The following is a 25,179-nucleotide window of genomic DNA, read 5'->3' on the forward strand; positions in this document are numbered from 1 at the left end:
TTTTCCATCTATTCCCATTTTTTGTAGTGTTTTGATCATAAAGCGATGGTGTATTTTGTCAAAGGCTTTCTCTGCATCTATTGATATGACCATGTGGTTTTTGGTCCTTCTTTTGTTGATGTGGTGGATCACATTGATTGATTTACATATATTAAACCAACCTTGCATGCCTGGGATGAACGCCACTTGGTCATGATGAACAATCTTTTTGATATACTGCTGTATCTGGTCAGCTAGAATTTTGTTCAGTATTTTCGCATCTATGTTCATCAGAGATATTGGTCTGTAGTTTTCTTTTTTGGTTGTGTCCCTGTCTGCTTTTGGTATCAGAGTGATGTCAGCTTCATAAAAGCTGGCAGGGAGTATTCCAGTGTCTTCAATCTTCTGGAAGACTTTAGAAAGTAGAGGTATTAGTTCTTCTTTGAAGGTTTTGTAGAATTCATTTGTAAAACCATCTGGTCCAGAACTTTTATTTTTGGGGAGATTTTTGATAACTCTTTTGATTTCATTAGCTGTGATGGGCCTGTTCATGTTATCCACTTCCTCTTTACTTAGTTTTGGAAGTTGGTAGGTATCTAGGAAATCTTCCATTTCTTCCAGGTTTTCTAGCTTGGTGGCATATTGTTGTTCACAGAAGCTGGCATGATATGTTGCATTTCTGTGGTGTCTGTTGTGATATCTCCTCTTTCATTTAGTATCCCATTTATTTGGGTCTTCTCCCTTTTTTGTTTTGTGAGTCTGGCTAAAGGTTTGTCGATTTTGTTCACTCTTTCAAAGAACCAACATTCACTTTGATTGATCTTTTGTATGATTTTCTTATTCTCAATGTTATTTATTTCTGCCCTAACTTTAGTGATTTCTGTCCTTCTGGTTGCTTTAGGGATCCTTTGTTCTTCTTCTTCTAGGTCTTTAAGATGTGCAATCAGGTGTTGATAGAAAAGATAGAAAAGATGTAGAGATATTGTGAAGAGATGGTTGATCTGGCTGCGCTTAAACCTATGAGATGAGTCCCTCCAGGTAAGTCTCTCTCTCTAAAGAGGGGTTGAGAACAGGAGGACACATAAATCTCACAAGGTTGGCAGCCATTTAAGCCTTCCCTCCTCCACAGAAAGTCCTACATCTTCCCACCTGAGCAGGACACTCTTTAATAACATTTAAGCCGAATCCATTCCATTTTTCTTTATTGTGTCCATTTAGATATAAAGGGAAAGAAGATGATGCTGAGGAATTATTCTGATGCAGTCTCTGCCCCCAGGCTTTACCACACCCCGCGGAATCCTAGCAGTGTCCCCTTCAACCAATCCTGGCCCCACACGTCACCCCTGGTTGTCGCCCAGTGAAAGCCCCCTCACCTCCCCCCCACTCTCTCTGGGCTCTTGGCTCCCCCCCCCTCTCGGCCCCTTCGGCTCTCAGATCTCTCTCACTTCTCTCACCCCGTGGTCACTTAGTGGGGACGGCAATTGTCGGCTGACTCCACGTGGCCTGAGCCACCTCCCCCCCATCCTGTAATAAAGATTTGTGTACCCCACTTGCTCTGGACTTCCTCTCTCTTCTCTGTGGTGCAGCCCGACACCTGACCACCACAACAACAACAATCAGGCTGTTTATTTGTGCTTTTTCTTGTTTCCTAATGTGTGCTTGTATAGCTATGAACTTCCCTCTTAGTACTGCTTTAGCTGTGTCCCAAATATTTTGATAGCTTGTGTCTTCATTTTCATTGAACTCTCGAAACATTTTGATTTCTTCCTTGATTTCCTCTTTGACCCAAAAGTTGTTAAGAAGTGTACTGTTGAGCTTCCACATTTTGGGACTGTTACTAATCTTTTGTTGATTGTTAAGTGTTAGTTTCATTCCACTGTGAGAAGATGTTTGGGATGATTTCTATGCTCTTGAATTGACTGATGCTGTCTTTGTGGCCTAACATATGACCTATCTTTGAGAATGGCCCATGTGGATATGAGTAAAATGTGTATTCCAGTTTCTTGGGATGAATGACTCTGAAAATGTCCAATAGTTCTAGTTTATCTATCTCTTCATTTAGCTCCCTTATGTCTTTATTGATTTTCTGCCTGGATGATCTGTCAAGTTGAGAGAGTGGGGTGTTGAAGTCCCCTACTATGATTGTGTTGTTGTTAATATATTGCTGTAGCTCCTTCAATAGATGTTTGATGTATTTAGATGGCTTCTCATTGGGTGCATACATGTTAATGATTGTTAAGTCCTCTTGATTGACTGATCCTCTGAGCATTAATTAGTGTCCATTCCTATCTTTTTTAATCTTATCTATATTTCAGTCTATCGTGTCAGATATGAGAATAGCTGTTCCTCCCCTTTTTGTGGGCCATTGGCTTGTATGATAGTTTTCCATCCTTTCACTCTGAGTCTGTGTTTGTCTTGTTGAGTTAGGTGGGTTTCCTGTAGACAGCATATTGTTGGGTTGTGTTTTCTGATCCATCTTCCTACTCTGTGTCTTTTAATAGGTGAATTCAGGCCATTGACATTTATTGATATCAAAGATTGTAGATATTTTAACTCCATTCTTGTAGAGTTTTAGAGTGTTCTGATATATGTCCTATTTATGATGGTCTGACTGTTTATAGGAGAGCTTTCAGAACTTCTTTCAGGGCAGGCTTGGTGATAGTTGATTCCTTCAACTGTTGCTTGTCTGAGGTTTTGATGCCTCCATCTAGTCTGAATGACAGTCTAGCAGGATACAGTAGTCTTGGTTGAAAGCCTTTCTCATTGAGCACTTTCCCGCTACAAGACACGTTCTCAAGATCTTCCCTCACAGTCATCACCGCCCAGCTATCATCCACATTGGTCTCCAGCTCCCACTGATTTTGTGCTCGGAGAAACTAAGATGGAACTTTTGGAAAGCAAACTGGCGTCTGTTCAGTGATCTTATCAACAAATCTATTCCTGCAATTCCAATTAACTCTATCCCCTCTGAAGATTCCTACAGGCGCTTCCGCCAAGCCATCTTCAAAGCAGCTTCCCAAGCTATTCCTCATGGGAGACGTGCTAACTATACACCTTGTCTTGATGCTGAATGCGAGCAACTACTAAAGCAGTATGATGAGTCGGGTGACCCAGATGTATCTGACCATCTCATTGCCTCCCTGGATGCAGCACGCCAAGCCCGCTGGCAACAACTCACGGAAAGTCTGAACTTCACCCACTCAAGTAGGAAGGCCTGGAAGCTTCTTCATAGTCTGGGTGCTGGTAGTCAACCCTCTCCCATCTCCCATCCGCCCATATCTCCAAACTCAGTGGCCAGTCACCTAACTCAAGTTGGACGTGCTAAGATCGACCCAGTCTGGAAAAGAGAAATTTCTCATGAGTGGTCATCCCACTTCTGTTTATCTTGTCCATCTTCAAAACTCTCTCTCTTTACACTGTCTGAACTGGAAGACGCTTTGAAGAGGGTTAAACCGGGAACGGCTGCTGGCTATGATAACATCACCCCAGAACTCATTCTTAACCTGGGTCCTGCGGCAAAGAAGTGGCTCACTTCATTCCTGTCCCACATCTTGGAATCCAAATCTATGCCCAAAATTTGGCAACGTGCGAAGATAATAGCAGTTTTGAAACCAAAGAAAGACCCAACACTGGCCGCCAGCTATAGACCAATTTCTCTCCTCTCCGTGTGTTACAAACTCATTGAGAGGCTGCTTCTGTCATGTATTTCTCCTCTTACAGAGAAATTCCTATCACCCGCCCAGGCTGGTTTCCACCCAGGAAGATCTACCTGCGAACAAGCCCTGGCCCTCTCAACTTACATTGAAAATGGATTCCAGAAGAATTTAAAGAAGGGTGCTGTCTTTGTTGATCTCACAGCAGCCTATGACATGGTCTGGCACCGTGGTCTCCTAGTCAAGATCTCAAGATGCCTGCCTCCATGGGTGGCCAACAGTATATCGTTTCTTCTCCAAAACAGAAGATTCCAGGTGCATCTGGGTGACAAGTCTAGCAGATGGAGACTTGTCTCAAGTGGCCTCCCCCAGGGCTCTGTTCTGGATCCTCTGCTATTTAATATTTACATCAATGACCTTCCAGAAACTTCTTCAAGGAAGTTCATCTACACCAATAACATCTGCTGTGCAACTCAGGCATCCATGTTTGACATCCTCGAGGAAACACTCACGAAAGACATGTCTCTGATATCTGATTACGTAAAAAAAATGGCGACTAATCCCTAGCACTGCAAAAACGGTATCATCTGTTTTCCATCTACACCATGCCTCGGCCTCGCGTGAGCTTAATGTGCAGCTTGACGATACGAGAATCCGGCATGAAGCCCAGCCAGTCTATCTTGGCGTTACTCTCGATCGCACCCTGTCATTTCACGAACATCTCATAAAAACTGCAGCAAAGGTGGGTGCGAGGAATAACATCATTGCAAGACTGGCCAGCTCTTCATGGGGCGCGACCGCTTCCACACTATGATCATCATCTCTGGCATTATGCTACTCCACTGCAGAATACTGTGCCCCAGTATGGTTCCGTAGCCCCCATGTCTACTTGGTCGATTCCAAATTATATTCCTCCATGAGGATAATTTCTGGAACCATCTGTTCCACCCCAATTCCATGGCTGCCAGTTCTTAGCAACATCACCCCGCCAGATATTCGTCGGGATGCGGCATCATCTAAGTTCATTTCCCATGTCTACGCTCGACAGGACCTGCCAATATACGCGGATATCTTTGCCCACCCTGTCCAACGCTTGACGTCTCGTCATCCAATCTGGTCCCCTACGCCTACACTGAACTTCTCTGTTCCAGACTCTTGGAAACAGAGTTGGCAGTCAGCTGAGGTAAAGAACAAACACCTCATCACAGACCCCTGCAAGCGTCAACCCGGCTTTGACCTAGCATGTCATGATTGGGCCCTCCTCAATCGCTATCAAACAGGCCATGGCCGGTGCGCCGCTATGTTCCATCGCTGGGGAGCCAGAAATGACCTGAACTGCCCCTGCGGCTACAGACAGACTATGACCCACATAGTCAACGACTGCCACCTCTTCAGATTCAAAGGAGGTCTCGAAACTTTACATCAGGCTCAACCTGACGCTGTTGACTGGCTACGGAAGAAGGGCAAACGCTAGAAGAAGAAGATTGAGCACTCAATAGATAACTTGCCATTCTCTTATTGCCTGTAGTGTTTGTGTGGAGAAGTCTGCTGCTAATCTTATAGGTTTTCCTTTGTAGGTGACTCTTCTTTTTTCTCTTGCAGCCTTCAAGATCCTTTCTTTATCCTTATTCCTTTCCATTCTAAGTATGATGTGTCTTGGTGTCTTTAAGTCTGGGTTATCTGTTTAAATCTGGGACCCTCTGGGATTCTTGAATATTTATGTCTTTGATGTTGTCTAGACTAGAGAAGTTTTCAGCTACTATGGCCTGAAGAATGCTTTCTTCCTTTCCCTCTCTTTCTCCCTCTGGTAAGTCAATAATTCGTATATTGTTTCTTTTGAAGCCATCCCATAGGTCTCTGTTTTTGTTTTCAGCATCTCTTAATCTCTTTTTGAGATCTCTTACTTCTTTTTTAGTTGTCTCTAATTCATCCTTGATCTTGCTAATTCTGTCTTCAGCTTCATTGATTCTATTCTCTCTGCCCTCTACTTTTCTCTGGAGTTCATCTGTTTTGTTACCCTGTTCTGATACTGTTTTAGCTTGTTCAGCTAGTTGTGTTCTTAGCTCAGCTATTTCAGCTTTCAGCTCTCTAATAACCTTGAGATAGTTAGTGTTTTCTTCCAGAGTCTCATTTTTTGTTCCTGTATTTCTGATTACAATTCTTTCAAACTCTTTACTCACTCCTGTGATTATTTCCTTAGCTAGTGTTTGGATGTTGAACTCGTTATTTAGGACTTCACCCTTTGGGGGGACTTTTAGCTGGACTGTTGTCCTGGTTCATTTCTCCAATATTTCTTCTTTTAGGTTTACCCATTTTATATATTATGTTATGAATTCCCTCTCTTAGTACTTTTCAAATTACTGATCACTATTGCCTGGATTGACTTGTGTCTAAGTAAGGTAATTAAAGGGTTCACAGTGGTGGAAGTTAACAGTTGTTTCAATATTATTTTAATCCCTGAGTTGGAGCTCAGTGATTTAAAAGCCTCTTTTTTTTTTTCTTCTCTGTAGGCTATGGGAGCCTGAGGGCTTCTAATCTATAAATAGGTTTCTTAGCTTAATCACTGACTCCTGACCAAGAGATAAGGCAGGGTGTGGCAGTGATAGTCCAGTGATTATGCAAAGAGACTTTCACAACCCACAGCTATGCCACTGAGGTATAGATCTTCTCCTGAATTTCCTGGTTAGATCTCTGTCCCCTCATGTCCCTCCCTGCCGCTGCTCCAGATTCTGAGGGCAGTAGCAATGGAGACTCAGAGTTGCACGTGGTGAATCTCTGGGGAGTCTTCTCCTCCCTTCAGCTGTCCCCTTGTTGGTGGAACTGACTGGAGGTGGTGTCTCAACTGATAGACCGCCGGACTGTTACCAGCCACTTAGTCTCTCCCTAGGCTCCTCTCTGTCACCAGCCACATGTGTTTGTACTCACCAATGATTTGGTGGGTTCCTGTAGTTGTTCTAGTCCTGTCTTGTTTCGGTCCCAGGTGGTCTTCTTTGGTATTCCTAGTTGATCTGGGAAAGGAGAGTACAGTCCCCTATTGCAATTTCTATACTATTCAATAACAACAAGGCAATAAAAGGGAAAAAATAGCCTCCAGGAGCAGTGGATTCATAGGGCAGACACCGAGCCCCAGCAATAATCCTGTAAGCAAATATATGGTGGCCTTCTCTCAGAAGTCCCCACCTGCAGCTGCTATGAGGTTCTCAGTTACCACTGAAGAAAACTCAACTCATGAATGCTTAAACACAAGGCCATCTACTATCCCACACACAAATGATCCACAAATTTGGTGACACACATCATCGTGACCACAGGTTCTTTGTAATTTTCTTCTCTGCACCTCTTCAACCTACTTACCACTCCCTCATGCTGACAAGATGGCTGCAGCACCTCCAGGCATCCCATCACCAGCCTTCAAAACCCAGAAATAATAAAGGGAAGTATTTCTACTTTGAAAAATTATCCTGGAAGTCCTTAAACATCCCTTCACATCTCCCTGGTCAGAAATATCACATGCCCAGACCTAGGGGAGGAAGGGGGCCTACCATGTTGACCTGTCTACCAGGGTATTATCAAGTGGGGATACAAGGAAGACAAGAGCCAGAGTGATAACCTGAGAACAGCACAAGGGGGTTCTTGCCCCCAAGGAGAGTCCCCCCTGTGCCCCCCAGAACAGGTGCCTTCCTTGTGTCCTTTTGACTCATCAGAAGGGGACAAGGTGGGGGAGCTCACACTGGAATGAGAGCCCACTGACCATCGCTTTTCCAGAAGACACGCACAGGCCACTTCATTAGAGAGAGGTGGGGAAGAGGCCTTCTTAGCTTGGTGCTCTGTCACCCTGGAAAGAAAAGTCTTGTTGGAAACAGGTTATGGGAGTAGTGACACAATGTCTAGGTCTTTAATTTCCTGTCAGATCAGATGATTATCTGTCTGGAAGTCTCTTAGCCTCAGGAGGGAAAAGGGAGAGCTACAAATTCAGACTTCCTCCAGAGAGATGCTGAGCAAGTGAGACAAACAAATTAAGAGTGCCCTCACTAAAAGTGCCCTCATTAAGAGTGCCTGGCCTTCTTGAAATTCCTTATTTCTGGGAAAATCAGGGGCTCCCTTAAATAGAAAAATTCCAAAGGTAGCCAAGAGGTGGGGGGATTTCAAAATGAAAGAGATAAGGGGAGGAGAAAAGATTCGTAGAAATGAGATGAGACCGAGAGATCAGAGAGAGAGTGACAAACAAAGGAAGAGGAGGGAGAGTAAGAGAATAAGAGGAAGGAGAAAGAGGAAGAGGAGGAAGGAGGAGGAGGAGGAGAAGAAAAAGGAGAAGGAGGAGAAAATATGACAGGAGGGAAAGCAATACAGAGAGGGGCCAGCAGATGGCTCACCCACAAGATCACATGCATTTCAGAGCTCTCAAAGACCCTGGTTCTAGCCACTGGCCACCCCTGGCCTGGGAGCAGAGAGTAGATGCATGAGTGGTAGAGCACCTCAAAGTGTCTCCCTTCCCATTGTCTCATCTCTCTCTCTCTCTCTCCCTCTCTCTCTCTCTCTCTCTCTCTCTCTTTCTCTCTCATAGGACAGAGAGAAAACAAAAAGGAAGGGGAAGATAGAGACTGAAAGAGAGACAGAGACCTACTGACTTGCTTCAACGCTAGTGTAGCTTCTCCTCTGCAGGTGGAGACCAGGGGCTTGAACCTGAGACTTTGAGCATTGCAACATGTGCATTTAGCCCAGTACACCACCATCCATCCCTCACTCTCCCTCTCTATCTTTCTGTCTCTCACCCTCCATCTATAGAAGAAGAAAAATAAATGGCCAGTGATGGGTAAAGAGCACAATGATTCTGCAAAACTATCATGACTAAGGTCCTAAAGTCCCAGATTCAATCCCTGACACCAACACAAACCGCAGCTGAACAGTGCTCCTCTCTCTCTCTCTCCCTCTCCCCTCCCTCTCCCCTCTTCCTTTTCTCTCTCTCTTTCTCTCTCTCTCTCTCACACAGACACATAAATAAATATGAAAGGAAGAGAGAAAGGGAGGAAGGAAGGAAGGAAAAGAAAGAAGGAAGAAAGGGAGGGAGAGAGAGAGAAAAAAAAAAATGGCCACACTAAGTCCCAGCAACAACCCTGGTGGCAAAGAAATAAACTGGCAAAGAAATGCAGTGAAGAAGAACGCAGAGCTGGTCAAAGAAAGGCCCTGTTACCACTCTGCATGAACCTCCTGCTATACTAACATCTACAGGCCTCGGCTTCCAGTGGGGTCACCTTCTGGCTACTGGCCTTGCTCCCTAAGGGACAGGAATCCAGGGTCAAAGGCAATGTTTCCAGCTCCACAGGATCCAGATGTTTCCAGTTCCTGGAGCAGGAGGTTTTGACTGGCCTGGGGACTCATTCATCAGAGGCTTTGAGCACACGCTAGGAGCTAGAGGCCAGGGAAGAAGCAGCCAGGACTCAAAGGAGCTAGTCTCACTCCAGAGTTGAGATCTCTGAACCCCCTTCTCTTTCCATGGCTATAAACAATCCACTTTTTCCATCTTCCCTCAAAGCACACGTAGGCATCTCCCAAAGCTACTTCCACTATGCCCTAGTCTCTGTGTCCCTTTCTATATTACAACTCCATTATTATTATTTTGATAGAGGCAGATAAATCAAAAGGAAAGGGGGAGACGGAGGGAGAAAGAAAGACACCTGCAGCACTGTTTCATCACTTGTGAAGCTTCCCCGTTGCAGGTGAGGTCTGAGGGCTTGAATCTGTATCCTTGTGCATGGTAATGTGTATGCTCCATCAGAAGCACCGCTGCCCAGCTCCTGAAACTCATTTTCCCCAAATAATTTTATTGTGGAGATAGTGGTTTACAGGGTATAGTTTTTTTTCTTTCTTTCTTTCTTTTTTGTTGTTATTGTTGCCTCCAGGGTTATTGCTGGGGCTCGGTGCCTGCACCATGAACCCACTGCTCCTGGAGGACTTTTTTCCCCCCTTTTGTTGCCCTTGTTGTTGTAGCCTTTTTGTGGCTATTATTGTTGTTGTTGATGTCGTTCGTTGTTGGATAGGACAGAGAGAAATGGAGAGAAGAGGGGAAGACAGAGAGGGGGAGAGAAAGATAGACACCTGCAGACCTGCTTCACTGCCTGTGAAGCGACTCCCCTGCAGGTGGGGAGCCGAGCTTGAACCAGGATCCTTATGCAGGTCCTTGTGCTTTGAGCCACGTGCACTTAACCCACTACACTACCACCTGGCCCCCTCTTTTCTTTATTTATCTCTTAAATCACACCTATGAGTGAGGTCATCCCATAATCATCTTTCTCCTTCTGGCTTGCCTCACTTGGTGTGATTCCTTCAAATTCCATCCAAGATGAGACAAAGGATTTTTTTTTTTTAGTAAATGACTATTGTTTTTTAAATATTTATTTATTGAGTAGAGGCAGAGAGAAATTGAACATGAAAGGGGATAGGTGGAAGAGATAGTATAGTGGTTATGCAAACAGACTCTCATGCCTGAGTTCCTAGGTTCAATCCCTCCTACCACCATAAACCAGAGCTGAGCAGTGCTCTGGTAAAATAATAATAACAATATATGTATATCAAAATATCATCTTCTTCTCATGCCTCACCTTGAATACTAGGTGAATTTTCAATAATCTCTAGAGCTCTTCACTAAAAATAACAAAATTTAAAAATAATAAAATAGGGAGTCAGGTGATAATGCAGCAGGTTAAGTGCAGGTAACACAAAGCACCAAGACGGGCGAAAGGATCCCAGTTCAAGCCCCCAGCTCCCCACCTGCAGGGGAATTACTTCACAAGCGGTGAAACAGGCCTGCAGGTGTCTATCTTTCTCTCCCCCTCTCTGTCTTCCCCTCCTCTCTCCATTTCTCTCTGTCCTATCTAACAATGACGACATCAATAACAACAACAATAAAACCAGGGCAACAAAAGGGAATAAATAAATATTTTTAAAAGAATAATAATAAAATAAATAAAAAATAAAAGAATGGGGAGAAAGAGAGATGCCTGCAGCCCTGATTCACCACTCATGAAGCTTCCCCTTGTAGCTGAAGATTGAAGGCTTGAACCTGGATCCCTGAGCATCTACTGGGTGCACCACCTCCTTATCCCCCCAATTTCATCATTTCTTGTTTGTTTTTCTTTTTTTCCTTCTTTTCTCTTTTTTTTTTTCTCTCTCTCCTCCTGATACACACTTTTTTTTTCTTTTTTAGTAAGGGGAATACCATGATATCTCTCTAGCCTGGCCCCTGTAGATGTGACTCCAGGGCCTGCTGCTAAAACCACTGTAGAATCGAGCACAGGAACTGTTGTAGTTAGTGGTCTGGGCCCAGTATCAGTCTCTTGGGAATCCTCGATCTGTGGTGCTGATTCCTGGTCTGTTAGTCAGTTTTGGGATCACCTTTGTCTTCCTCTACAAAGAGGCTCGTCTAAGGCTAGGGAAGCCCTCACTGACTCTTTGAGAACTCTATACATGCAAACCCTTTGGGTGGCCACTAAACTTATCACGAGGTATGGTGACGCGGTTGACTGAACCACAGCCACAAAAGTATGCTTCCAGGTTTTCCACTGTTGCAGCATAGTCTACATTGCCAATATAGATGGAATGGGCGTCAGCCTCCATCTTCTCCTCAATGGGCATGATCACTGAGCTAGCATTACCTAGGAGGAGGGGCGGGGGCTCCTCTTCTGACTCCTGCTCAGGCTCCAGCAGCAGCTCCCTAGTTCCTCAGACTCCAGGCCATTCCTGTAGTCCTCTGTGCCCCCTGGGGCCCCCTCCCTAGCCTCCCCACCGGCCCCAGGCATAAGATGGTGCCCGCTGCCCAGGGCCTGGAGCCCCCACCGACCACAGCCAGCGTTGTTGCAGTCATTGACCCCAATTTCATTGTCTTTAATAGCTGTATAGTATTCCAATGTGTACAACTTTCTTTTCTTTTTTTTTTATTTAAGAAAGGAGACATTAACAAAACCATAGAATAAGAGGGGTACAATTCCGCACAATTCCCATAGCCCGATCTCCATATCCCATCCCCTCCCCTGATAGCCTTCCCATTCTCTATCTCTCTCTGGGAGTATGGATCCAGTGTCGTCGTGGCTTGCAGAGGGTGGAAGGTCTGGCTTCTGTAATTGCTTCATGTGTACAAGTTTCTTAACCACTCATCTGTCCTTGGGCATCTGAATTGCTTCTACATGTGGGATGTTACAGATTGTGCTGCTCTAAACATAGGTATGCATAGGTCTCTCCAGATAGTGTCTTTATGTTCTTCAGGTAGATCCTCTGGAAAGGGGTTGCTGAATCATAGGGTAAATCTGTTTCTAGTGTTCTGAGGAATCTCCAGACTATTCTCTACAGGGATTGGACAAATTTGCATTTCTACCAGCAGTGCAAAAGAGTTCCTCGTTCCCCACATTCTCACCAGCACTTGTTGTTTCTGTCCTTTCTATTGTATGGCATTCTCACAGGTGTAAAGTGGTATCTCATTGTTGTCTTTATGTTTATTTCTCTGGTAATCATTGACTTTGAACATTTTTTATATGTTTGTTGGCCCTCTGGGTAACTTAGTAAATATTCTATTTATAGCCTCTCCTGGGTTTTTAATGGGACTGTTTGTTTATTGCTATGTTGCAACTCATTCATCCTTCAAAGCCCTGTTCAAATTAGCCTCCTTGATAAAGCTTGACTCCCGCAAGCCACACAGAACCTGGCTTCCTTGGATGGACCTTCCACTGAGGCCCTCCCCCCACAGCACCATCATGTTTGCTCCGAGAATGTAGGAGCCAACCAGGAGCATAGCAGAAACATCAAAGATGCATGCTAAATTTATGAATGAGTAAATAAGTATCTGCTTCCCTGGCTAGACTGTGAACATCTCACTTTGTGTGGCATCAAGTGGAATCTCAGAACTCAGGAGTCAAAGGGCTCATTCACATCCCCAGAGCACTAATTATTTCTAGTTTATGGTGGTGCTGGGGACTGAACCAGAGACCTTGAAGCCTCAGACATGAAAATCTTTTGCATAACCACTATGCTGTCTTCCCAGCTCTCTCTCTTTCCTTCTCTATCTCACTTTCTCCTCTCAATTTCTCTATGTCTCTATACAACAAATAAATGAAAGAAAAAAATTCAGATGGATTTAAACAGTAAGGAGAATTTCTCATCTCAGAAGTAACTAGCTGCAGGCATGGTTTGCTCAGTATTCTGCTTCTCATTAGTTTTCTTTATTAAAAGATTTATTTATTTAATAATGAAAGAGAAGGAGAGAGAGAGAGCCAGAGCATTACACTGGCACATGCAATACCAGTGATCCAACTTGGACCTTGTGCCTGAGAGTCCAATGCTTCACCCACTGTGCCACCTGCCAGACTGCTCTCACTAGTTTTCTAGAGTCTACCTCCCCTTTGTTCCTGGTTGGTTGTTCCCAAGGCATCAATATGGCTTCCACGCACAGTGACGACTTATACTTTCCCTTGCTCACCTACTGTGGGAAAGAGAGTTGAGCTCTCCCCCAGCCATAGAGCCATAACGAGCCTCATGTGGTCAGACAGAACCCCACAGGCAAGAGAAGTCATGCACTGGCTGAGTGTGGCTGCTGTTGCTGCCTCTCCCTGAGCTGTATGTGTGCAGTAGAAAGGATGAAGCTATGCCTGTCACTGCCACTGTGGAACTGGGCGGGGTCAACCTCACCTGACCATGAGGCCACTGTAAAGCGCAAGTGGGGTGACCCCCAACAGGAGAACTCTAGAGAGGGGAAGTGGCAACTCTTGCTACTAGATCTAAGGAGACAGAATAGTGGTTACACAAAAAGACTCTCATGCCTGAGACTCTGAGGTCCCAAGTTCAATCCCCAGCACCACCACAAGCTAGAAATAATTAGTGCTCTGGGGATGTGAATGAGCTGAGCAGTGCTCTGGTCTTTCACTGTGTCTTCCTCTCTGTATTTCTCTCATTTAAATAAATTTTAAGAAGAATGTCTTCTTTAAAAAAGGGGGGGGGAATTGGGTGGTAGCACAGCAGGTTAAGCGCATGTGGCACGAAGCACAAAGACTGACGGTTCGAAGCCCTGGCTCCCCACCTGCAGGGGAGTCGATTCACAGGTGGTGAAGCAGGTCTACAGGTGTCTGTCTTTCTCTCCCCTTCTCTGTTTTCCCCTCCTCTCTCCATTTCTCTCTGTCCTATCCAACAACAATGACATCAATAACAACAACAATAACTATAACAACAATAAAAAACAACAAGGGCAACAAAAGGGAAAAATAAATAAATATTTTAAAACAATTTTAAAAAGAGAGAAGGAAAAAGATACTTGCAGCATTTCTTTACCACTCAAGAAGCCCCCCCCCCCCCCGCCGCCGCCTGCTGCCACTTGCAGATGGGGACCAGGGACTTAAACCTAAGTCCTTGTATATTGTAATATGTGCTCCCTACCAGGTGAGCCACCTCCCAATCACAATCAAACTGACTTTTTTTCTCTGTTACTTGCAACCACAAGCATCCTGACAGAGCACCATGGGAAAGGGACAATTCTCTCTCTCTCTCTCTCTCTCTCTCTCTCTCTCTCTCTCTCAAGATTTATTTGGGCAGAGGGTAGATAACATAATGGTTATACAAACGGACTCTTATGCCTAAGGCTCCAAAATCCCAGGTTCAATCCCCCACACCACCATAAGCCAGAGCTGAATAGTGCACTGGTAAAAAAAAAAATTATTTTATTGGTTACCTATGAGAGATTCACAAGAGACAGAGAAAGGAGAGAGAGGAAAGCCAGAACCACTCTGGTACATGCAGTGCTGGGGATTAAACTGGGAACCTCAGCCATGCAAATCCAATGCTCTAACCATTGAGCCATTTCTCTGGTCTCAGGACAATTGGTTTTGTCAGATAACATCAGGGAAGGCCTCCCAGAAGGCTCTGGTTTCTGAGTGGGCTCTAGTTTCTAGGATGAGCAGGAGTTCCTCAGGAAAGAAAAGGTAGGAAGGATGGGGACAGCAGACAGACCTCTGTGACCACCTCAAGGCAGGTGGCCTTGAAGACTGTCTGAATTCCTTACCTGCCTCTGGAAGCCTCTAGCTTAGTCCTCCTCCCCCACAATCAGCACTCCTCATCCCCATCCACCAAGGACCCTCCATCACCAGCAAGGGCAGCTCATAGGACTGACTCCTATCCAGGAACTGGAAAGGACCCAGAGGAATTTGCTGAGGAGACATATCCCACAGCAAAGAACATCTTCAGAACTTTCCATGAGGCCAGTATCCTTTGAGTGGCTCTCAGCACTTGTGAGTTCTTTGTCTGATCCAAGAAGACCTTGGGGACCTGCTGGAGAGTTAAAATTTTCCCAGCCTGGTCACTACCTCGGCTGTCACTCTTGTTTGCTTTTCCCTGGCTAGTCATGTGGCCTTCACTACAAACCTACACAGTCCAAACCCCCAGCTAAGAGCAGGTAGACTCTTTCCTTATGAAAAGCACTCTCTCCCCTCTGGGACTGAGATGAAAATCCAGTCTCTGTTGTGGCCTGCTAGCATGCCATTGTCATAGTCCCTTCTGGGGACATAATTGTTGGCACCCTGTCACATCAGCACAGTGTCTGACTGGTCCTAGTAGCAGAAGAGGACCCACAGGCTTACACCCTAAATGACCTGCTCAGAGATCCCAAAACCAGAGCCCAAAGGGACTAATATTTGAACTTGGGCCCTTGTGGCAGTCTTCTCCTTATATAAATAAAAGGAGAAGCCTGTCTCTCCTGCCCACCCAGTGTGCTTACAAACAGCTACAAACCATACTGAGGCAGGAGGAAACCACAGAACTCATCAAAATAAATAAATAAATAAATAAGAACCCAGATCCATCTACAAATTTAATGCTATCCCCATCAAGATCCCAAGCACAGTTTTTAGGAGAATAGAAAAAATGCTACAAATGTTTATCTGGAACCAGAAAAGACCTAGAATTGCCAAAACAATCTTGAGAAAAAAGAACAGAACCAGAGGCATCATACTCCCAGATTTCAAACTGTATTTATTATAGGGCCACTGTCATCAAAACTGCTTGGTACTGGGACATGAATAGACACACTGACCAGTGGAATAGAATTGAGAGCCCAGAAATGAGGCCCCATACGTATGGACATCTAATCTTTGACAAAGAAGCCCAGACTATTAAATGGGGAAAGCAGAGTCTCTTCAACAAATGGTGTTGGAAACAGTGGGTTGAAACATGCAGAAGAATGAAACTGAACCACTGTATTTCACCAAATACAAAAGTAAATTCCAAGTGGATCAAGGACTTGGATGTTAGACCACAAACTATCAGATATTTAGAAGAAAATATTGGCAGAACTCTTTTCCGCATAAATTTTAAAGACATCTTCAATGAAACAAATCCAATTTCAAAGAAGACTAAGGCAAGTATGAACCTAAGGGACTACATCAAACTAAAAAGCTTCTTCACAGCAAAAGAAACCACTACCCAAAGCAAGAGACCCCTCACAGAATGGGAGATCTTTACATGCCATATATCAGATAGGAGTTTAATAACCAACATATATAAAGAGCTTTCCAGACTCAACAACAAGACAACAAATAACCCCATCCAAAAATGGGGGGAGGACATGGACAGAATATTCACCACAGAAGAGATCCAAAAGGCCGAGAAACACATGAAAAAATGCTCCAAGTCTCTGATTGTCAGAGAAATGCAAATCAAGACAACAATGAGATATCACTTCACTCCTGTGAGAATGTCATACATCAGAAAAGGTAACAGCAGCAAATGCTGGAGAGTGTGTGGGGTCAAAGGAACCCTCCTGCACTGCTGGTGAGAATGTCAATTGGTCCAACCTCTGTGGAGAACAGTCTGGAGAACTCTCAGAAGGCTAGAAATGGACCTACCCTATGACCCTGCAATTCCTCTCCTGGGGATATATCCTAAGGAACCCAACACATCCATCCAAAAAGATGTGTGTACACATGTGTTCTTAGCAGCACAATTTGTAATAGCCAAAACCTGGAAGCAACCCAGTTGTCCAACAAAAGATGAGTGGCTGAGCAAGTTGTGGTATATATACACAATGGAATACTACTCAGCTGTAAAAATTGGTGACCTCACTGTTTTCAGCCGATCTTGGATGCACCTTGAAAAATTCATGTTATGTGAAATAAGTCAGAAACAGAAGGATGAATATGGGATGATCTCACTCTCAGGCAGAAGTTGAAAAACAAGACCAGAAAAGAAAACAGAAGTAGAACCTGAATTGGAATTGGAGTATTGCACCAAAGTAAAAGACTCTGGGGTGGGTGGGTGGGGAGAATACAGGTCCATGAAGGATGATAAATGACATAGTGGGGGTTGTATTGTTAAATGGGAAACTGGGGAATGTTATTGATGTACAAACTATTGTATTTACTGTTGAATGTAAAACATTAATTCCCCAATAAAGAAATAAATTAAAAAAAAAAAAGAAGAAGAAGAAGTAATTGTGACTTAAAAAGGAGGAGAAGGCAGGACCACAGGGAAAAAAGGGGGCAATTATATGTAAATATAGTTATGGAAATAATATTGAACCCAAATCTGTGATCTTGGGAGAACTAATAAAATTTCCAGAAGAGGTAATATGGACACAGAGCTCTACTGGTGGGAAAGGTGTGGAATTGTACCCCTGTTATTTTATAATTTTGTAAATTAATATTAAATTACTAATACAAATGTGAAATGGAAAAAAATATAAGAGGACCCCTGGGGAACCAGGTGGTGGCACATCTGGTTGAGTGTTACAAAAATAAGAGGAGGGGGTCGGGCGGTGGCGCAGTGGGTTAAGCGCATGTGGCGCAAAGGGCAGGGACCAGTGTAAGAATCCCGGTTAGAGCCCCCGGCTCCCCACCTGCAGGGGAGTCGCTTCACAGGCGGTGAAGCAGGTCTGCAGGTGTCTATCTTTCTCTCCCCTTCTCTGTCTTCCCCTCCTCTCTCCATTTCTCTCTGTCCTATCCAACAACGAATTGCGTCAACAAGAGCAATAATAATAACCACAACGAAGCTACAACAAGGGCAACAAAAGGGGGGAAAAATGGCCTCCAGGAGCGGTGGATTCATAGTGCAGGCACCGAGCCCAGCAATAACCCTGGAGGAGGAAGAAAAAAAAATAATAAGAGGAGCCCTACAAGGCAAGGCCTTCCACATCCTTGAGGTTGGAGTGGTAAACCAGAGCTGGAGTGAGACCGGGAAGGTAATTCAAAGTGGGCCCAGGTGGTGGTGACCCCTGTAGAGTTATTTGTTTGTTTGTTTGTTTGTTGTTTATATGAAAGACAGAGAAAGAAAAAGGGAGGGGAGGGAGCCAAGCAGTGGCACACCTGGCTAAGCACACGCAGTATAAGCTCTAGGACCTGCACACGGATCTGGGTTTGAGCCCCAACTTGCCACCTGCAGGGGGAAGCTTCACAAGCAGCGAAGAAGATCTACAGGTCTGTCTTTCTCTTTCTGTTTATCTCCCCTCCGCTCTCAAATTCTCTCCGTCCTATCCAATAAAATGGGGGGAAATAATGGACATCAGGAGCAGTGAGTTCGTAGTGCCAGCACTGAGCCCCAGTGATAACCCTGAAGGCAAAAAAGAAAAAAAGAAAAAGGAAAGAAAAAAAAAAAAAACAGAAAAGAATCAGCTATTAAAAATAGTGATTTTGAGGCCAGGGTGGTGGGGCACTGGGTTAAGCACACATACTAGGAAGCACAAGGACACGCTCAAGGATCCTGGCTTGAGCCCCCGGCGGGGGGTGGGGGGTAGGAAGGGGTTGCTTCACAAGCGGTGAAGCAGGTCTGCAGGTGTCTATTTTTCTCTCTCCCTCGCTATCTTCTCCTCCCCTCTCAATTTCTCTCTGTCCTATCCAAAATAAATAAATAATTTTAAATAATAAAATAAAATAGTAAAAATGATGATTTCACTTTCTTCACCCCATCTTGGATGGAGCTTGAAGGAATCATGTTAAGTGAGGTAAGTCAAAAAGAGAAGGATAAATACGGGATGATCTCACTTATAGAAATTGAAAATATGGGGGTCGGGCACGTGAGGCAAAGTGCAAGGATCCCGGTTGGAACCTCCGGCTCCCCACCTGCAGGGGAGTCTCTTCACAGGCAGTGAAGCAGGTCTGCTGGTGTCTTTCTCTCCCTTCTCTGTCTTCCCCTCCTCTCTCCATTTTTCTCTGTCCTATCTAACAATGATGACATCAATAACAACAACAATAATAATTACAACAATAAAAAGGGCAACAAAAAGGCAAAATAAATATTTTAAAAATATTTTTTTTTAAAAAGTTGAAAAATACTACTATGACACCACCCTGCATTCCCGGGGCAGACGACTCACCAACGTGTCCTGGAAACTCACCTCCTGAGAGCCCTACCTCACTCGGGAAAGATAGAGACATGGGGGTATGGATCAACATGTCAGCATCCATGTCTCTCCTCTTCTCTGTCTCCCTCTACCTCTCTGTCTTCATCTTCCTCATTCATTCTCACTAGCCACTAAAAATTTTACTAAGAACCATGGCATTATGATAGCCCTGGTGACTATATATATAGGCACTTTTAACACTGTTTAACCATCCCCATCTTCCCATCTTTAGAGGAAAAAAATAAATCAATTTTCAAGAACTTAAGGTTGGGCACAGTAGTTATGCAAAAAGCTCTCATGCCTGAGGCCCCCAGGTTCCTTGTCCAAACCCCAGCACCATCAGGCAGAGCTAAGTAGTACTCTAGTGTCTCCTGCCCTCTCCCTTTTTCTCTCTCTGTCTCTTTCATATAAATAAATAAATAAATAAATAAATGTCTTTAAATTGAGGTGGAGTGGTTGGAGAGAACCAAAAGCGACCAAGACAGTATGACCTCAAGCCTCACTGAACCATCTTTATAACAAAATCCACATGCAAGTGGGGACCCGGTTGTCCCTGACATGGTGACAGTTCCAAAGAAATAAATACAGTCAGAAAAGGGGAGGGCCCCAGATTGGGAACACTTTGCTGCCCTAAGAAACTCCCACCTGTCCTAGTCACCAATTCACAATAATCCATCAGCCTTGTTTTGAGAACAGACTCATACAGTTTGGACCCTTATCCCCACCTCACTGAAACTCCAAACCTCTCTGCCACACCCCCACTATCTCCATCTCTAAGTTAGGCCCCACACACCCACAGGGACCTAGCCTGGTAAGTAGCCTTCTCTCACCCCCTCCATCCCCTATAGAGAGTCATCCCCACACACAGCTTCTGCCCAGAAGTCTAGGCATACCCTTGGGGTCATCTGCCCCTGTAACTGAGTCCAGCCACCAAGGGAAGGCCAGGGGAGCCACTTGCCCTTGCACCATAAATCCTGCACTGTGCACAGAGCTCAGAGATATCTGTGGCAGCAGAGAAACCAGACAAGTCACCCCTGCTCCCCTCACAAGGGGCATCACCCCTCCCTCCCTCCCTCTCTTCCTCAGCCTTTAGAGGAAACAACTCCCATACATACATCCACACACATGTGCACCTGCATAAACACATGTACATGTATGAACATCAATGTTCGTGTGAATCTGCATGTGTGTGGATAAACATGTGTGTGCCCACATGTGCACATGCATACATACACATAGATGCACAAAGCACTTACACACATAAATACATGTATACATGCACACTCATACACACACTGGCTGGGCAGTGCTAGCGTTCATGTGAGCCAAGCACATACATCACATGCACACAGACATTCACATGCACACACACACAAACACACACACACACACACTGATGGGTGGAAGTAGAGTTGACATGAGACATACAAACACATGCACTGGCTGGGCAATGCTGGAGCTGGTGTGGGACCTGAGGGTCCAAGCTGAACCTGGTTTGACTCAGCTGGGGCAGGGAAAAGCCACTTAGGCCAGAGCATGGTCAAGGGCAGGGCCACTTCCACCTGCTCCAACCCTGATTGTGGGAACAGGGAGCCTCAGGGTGAACTCTGTGCTGCTCACACTTTCCATCATCCTGCCGATAGCACTTCCTTTCCCACACTGTGCCTCAGCGCACAATGGGCCAGGCTCCTCCTTAGTCAGTGCGACCTGCCAGTATCACATGGGCCTCCTGACTGGTGGGGACAGGACAGGATCCCTCCAGTATGCACTCTACTGCTTCCAGCCCTCTATGTAGGACCCTCCTCCCTGGCTCCCACCCAGGCTTCCCATTAAAAATATGAAGGGAAACACCTAGAATTGCCAAAACCATCTTGAGTAAAAGAAACAGAAATGGAGGCATCACACTCCCAGACCTCAAACTTTATTATCATCATCAAAACAGCCTGGTACTAGAACAAAAATAGGCACAAAGACCGGTGGAACATAATTGAAAGCCCAGAACTAAACCCCCATACCTCTGGACATCTAATCTTTGATAAGGGTGCAAAAGTATTAAATGGAAGAAGGAGGCTCTCTTCAATAAATGGTGCTGGGAAAACTGGGTTGAAACATGCAGAAGAATGAAACTGAACCACTTTATCTCACCATAAACAAAAATCAACTCCAAATGGATTAAAGACCTGGATGTTAGACCAGAAACTTTCAAATACTTAGAGGAAAACATTGGTAAAACACTTTCCCACCTAAACCTCAAGGACATCTTTGATGAAACAAACCCAATTGCAAGGAAGACTAAAGCAGAAACAAACAAATGGGACTATATTAAATTGAAAAGATTCTGCACAGCCAAAGAAACCATCACACAAAGAGACCCCTCACAGAATGGAAGAAGATCTTCACATGCCATACATCAGACAAGAAACTAATCACCAAAATATACAAAGAGCTCAGCAAACTTAGCACCAAAAAAGCAAATGACCCCATCCATAAATGGGCAGAGGATATGAACACAACATTCACCACAGAGGAGACCAAAAAGGCTAACAAACATGAAAAACTGCTCCAGGTAGCTGATTGTCAGAGAAATGCGAATAAAGACAACACTGAGATACCACCTCACTCCTGTGAGAATGGCATACATCAAAAAGGACAGCAGCAACAAATGCTGGAGAGGCTGTGGGGACAGAGGAACCCTTCTGGTGGGAATGTAAATTGGTCCAGCCTCTGTGGAGAGCAGTCTGGAGAACTCTCACAAGGCTAGACATGGACCTTCCATACGACCCAGTAATTCCACTCCTGGGGATCTACCCCAAGGACTCCATAACACCCAACCTAAAAGATGTGTGTACTCCTATGTTCATAGCAGCACAATTCATAATAGCTAAAACCTGGAAGCAACCCAGGTGCCCAACAACAGATGAGTGGCTGAGAAAGCTGTGGTATATATACACAATGGAATACTATGCAACTACTAAGAACAATGAACTCAACTTCTCTGACCCATCTTGGACAGAGCTAGAAGGAATTATGTTAAGTGAGCTAAGTCAGAAAGATAAAGATGAGTATGGGATGATCCCACTCATCAACAGAAGTTGAGAAAGAAGATCAGAAAGGGAAACTAAAAGCAGGACCTGACTAAATTGAAAGTAGGGCACCAAAGTAAAAACCCTGTGGTGAGGGGGAGGATGGACATTCGGCTTCCTGGGCCGGTGGGGGGGTGGAGGTAGGGGATGGGACACAATCTTTTGGTGGTGGGAATGGTGTTTATGTACACACCTATTAAATTGTAGTCATATAAATCACTATTTAATTAATATGAGAGGGGGGAAATTTATTGTATGTCTAACAAAGGGACTTTTCAAAGTTAACCCAATTACCAAATGTTAACAATGTTAACAATATGATGTTAACAATATGATGTTAACAATAACTATCCATTGTCTTCTTGAACCCTAAGACAGCAGGAACCTCACATTTCTACTATAGAGCCTAAACTTTCCCCAGTCCTGGGACCCTAGGGTAGGGCCCACTTTCCCTTATGCTTCTCCCAGTTCTAATCAAATAATATTGCATCCATTGATTGCAACCTAATCAACTTAACAAGTTCCATCCCAGCAAGCTTCACTTCAGACTGTGTCCAGAGACTTCAGGTGTGGAATGACAACCCTTCAGCTTCATCACTTGGGTGAGTCCTTTCCTTTCATAGTATTCTCTAACTCCATCCCAGGTGGTTCACTTCCTAACAAAGTCCCAAAACCTAGGTATAGACCAGGTTCCAGGAGATAGAGCATATGTCCACACGTATCCATAAACCAGGGCAAATATATACCTGAAAGCAGTAGTACACTAGAGTTTGCAGTGAGTACCCCCCAACACTTTATCTCCACTATTCCATCCTTTGGGTCCATGATTCTTCAACAATTTGTTTGCCTTTGTATGTTAACTCTCTTTTCAGCCCCCAGGTTCCAGATGCCATCAAGACGCCGGCCAGGCTTCCCTGGACTGAAGACCCCACCAATGAGTCCTGAAGCTCCACTTCTCCAGAGACCCACCCTACTAGGGAAAGAGAGAGGCAGACTGGGAGTATGGATTGACCAGTCAACGCCCATGTTCAGCGGGGAAGCAATTACAGAAGCCAGACCTTCCACCTTCTGCAACCCACAACGACCCTGGGTCCATGCTCCCAGAGGGATAGAGAATGGGAAAGCTAGTGGGGAGGGAACGGGATATAGAGATTGGGTGGCGGGAATTGTGTGGAGGTGTACCCCCCCATCCTATGATTTTGTTAATGTCTCCTTTCTTAAATAATAAATAAATAAATAATAAAAATATGAAGGGGTAAGCAGACAGCCTGGGAGAAGATGGAGAGCATCCCTCTGATTACACAGCTGGGGACAGTGACACAGCAGTCCTGTGAGACTAACAGGCCAGAGACGACAGACAATCCCTCCAACAGGCATTTTTTCAACTCCACCTCCACCACCTCCACCACCTCTACCACCTCCACCAGCTTCACCATATCACCTCCACAATCCACACCAAATACATCACCACCACCATCTCTACTATCACCACATCCACCTCCTTCCTCCACCTCCCCCACCATCACCTCCACATCAGTACCCTTGCTTCCCATTTACTAGGAGGAGTCCCTGTGCAAAATGACAAAAGCCCACTCATTTCTCCACCCCCAGACCCCCATGTACTCTCATGGAAGCCACCCTCTCTGTTTCCCTCCTGTAAAGAAGGATAGTGTCCCTTAATCTACTCCTATCTCCATCCCTTCACCTCTTATTCTCCACCCTGTGTTACAGTTCTCCTTTCCTACCAAAGCCCCACTCAGTATATGAGCTTGCTTTTGTGTTTCCCATGTTTAAAATCTCCCCTAGAAGTCCTGAGATTCCCAAACATACATGATGGGCCTAGACCTCGAATAAATCCCTCTCTCCACTGTTACTGGTCATCCCTATCAGGAACAACAAAATAGACTCCTTTGTGGGCCCCTCATAGGAACTTGCCCTCAATTTGGATCAACAACGGTAGAGAATGTTCCATCCTCCAAAGGGAGGATGGACAACATACTCTAAGCTACACCTGAGGAAGATGGGTCAATATTGGGGCAGCTTGGAATGTTCCTACTCATGACTACAGAATGTGAGCTCAGATCTACAGAGATGTGCAGAGGTCACATAGGCTCCTAAGCTGAATATGAGACCCAGACCAAATCAAATCAATGGGGTTTACAGTCAACAATATTTATACACCTTTCCCATATTTGGGAGCTACTCTCTTCCCTGATACAGCTTTCTGGTCCTTTTCCAGCCATGACATCATCTCCCCAGACAATAATTTGGATCCACCTGCATATAAGATTTAAGGCTCAGGGAAAAGAAAAAAAAACTAGTATAGCCTCAGGCCCTTTGGAATATAACTAAAATATGCCTACTAGCTATCTACAAAATGGAGATACCCACCCCCAACTCTTCATCTGCACTATTCCAGCCTTTAGGTTCATGATTGTTCAACAATTTGTTTGACTTTGTATGTTAACTCTCTTTTCAGCTACCAAGTTCCAGATGCTAGCATGATGCCAACCAGACTTTCTTGGACAGACAAACCCACCAATGTGTCCTGAAGCTCCGCTTCACCACAGCCCCACCCTACTAGAGAAAGAAAGAGGCAGGCTGGGAGTATGGATGGACCTGTCAACGCCCATGTTCAGCGAGGAAGCAATTACAGAAGCCAGACCTTCGACCTTCTGCATCTCACAATGACCTTGGGTCCATACTCTCAGAGGGTTAAAGAATAGGAAAGCTGGAAGTCGGATGTAGTGCAGTGGGTTAAGCACAGGTGGTGCAAAGTGCAAGGACTGGCGTAAGGATCCCGGTTCAAGCCCCCGGCTCCCCACCTGCAGGGGAGTCGCTTCACAGGCAGTGAAGCAGGTCTGCAAGCATCTATCTTTCTCTCCCCATCTCTGTCTTCCCCTCCTCTCTCCATTTCTTCTCTGTCCTATCCAACAACAACAACATCAATAACAACAATAATAACCACAACAATAAAACAACAAGGGCAACAAAGGGAATAAATAAATAAATATTTTTTAAAAGAATAGAAAAGCTATCAGGGGAGGGGTTGGGGTATGGAGATCTGGTGGTGGGAATTGTGTGGAGTTGTGCCCCTCTT

The sequence above is a fragment of the Erinaceus europaeus genome, chromosome 11 (assembly GCF_950295315.1).
Source record: "Erinaceus europaeus chromosome 11, mEriEur2.1, whole genome shotgun sequence".
Taxonomy (NCBI): Eukaryota; Metazoa; Chordata; class Mammalia; order Eulipotyphla; family Erinaceidae; genus Erinaceus; species Erinaceus europaeus.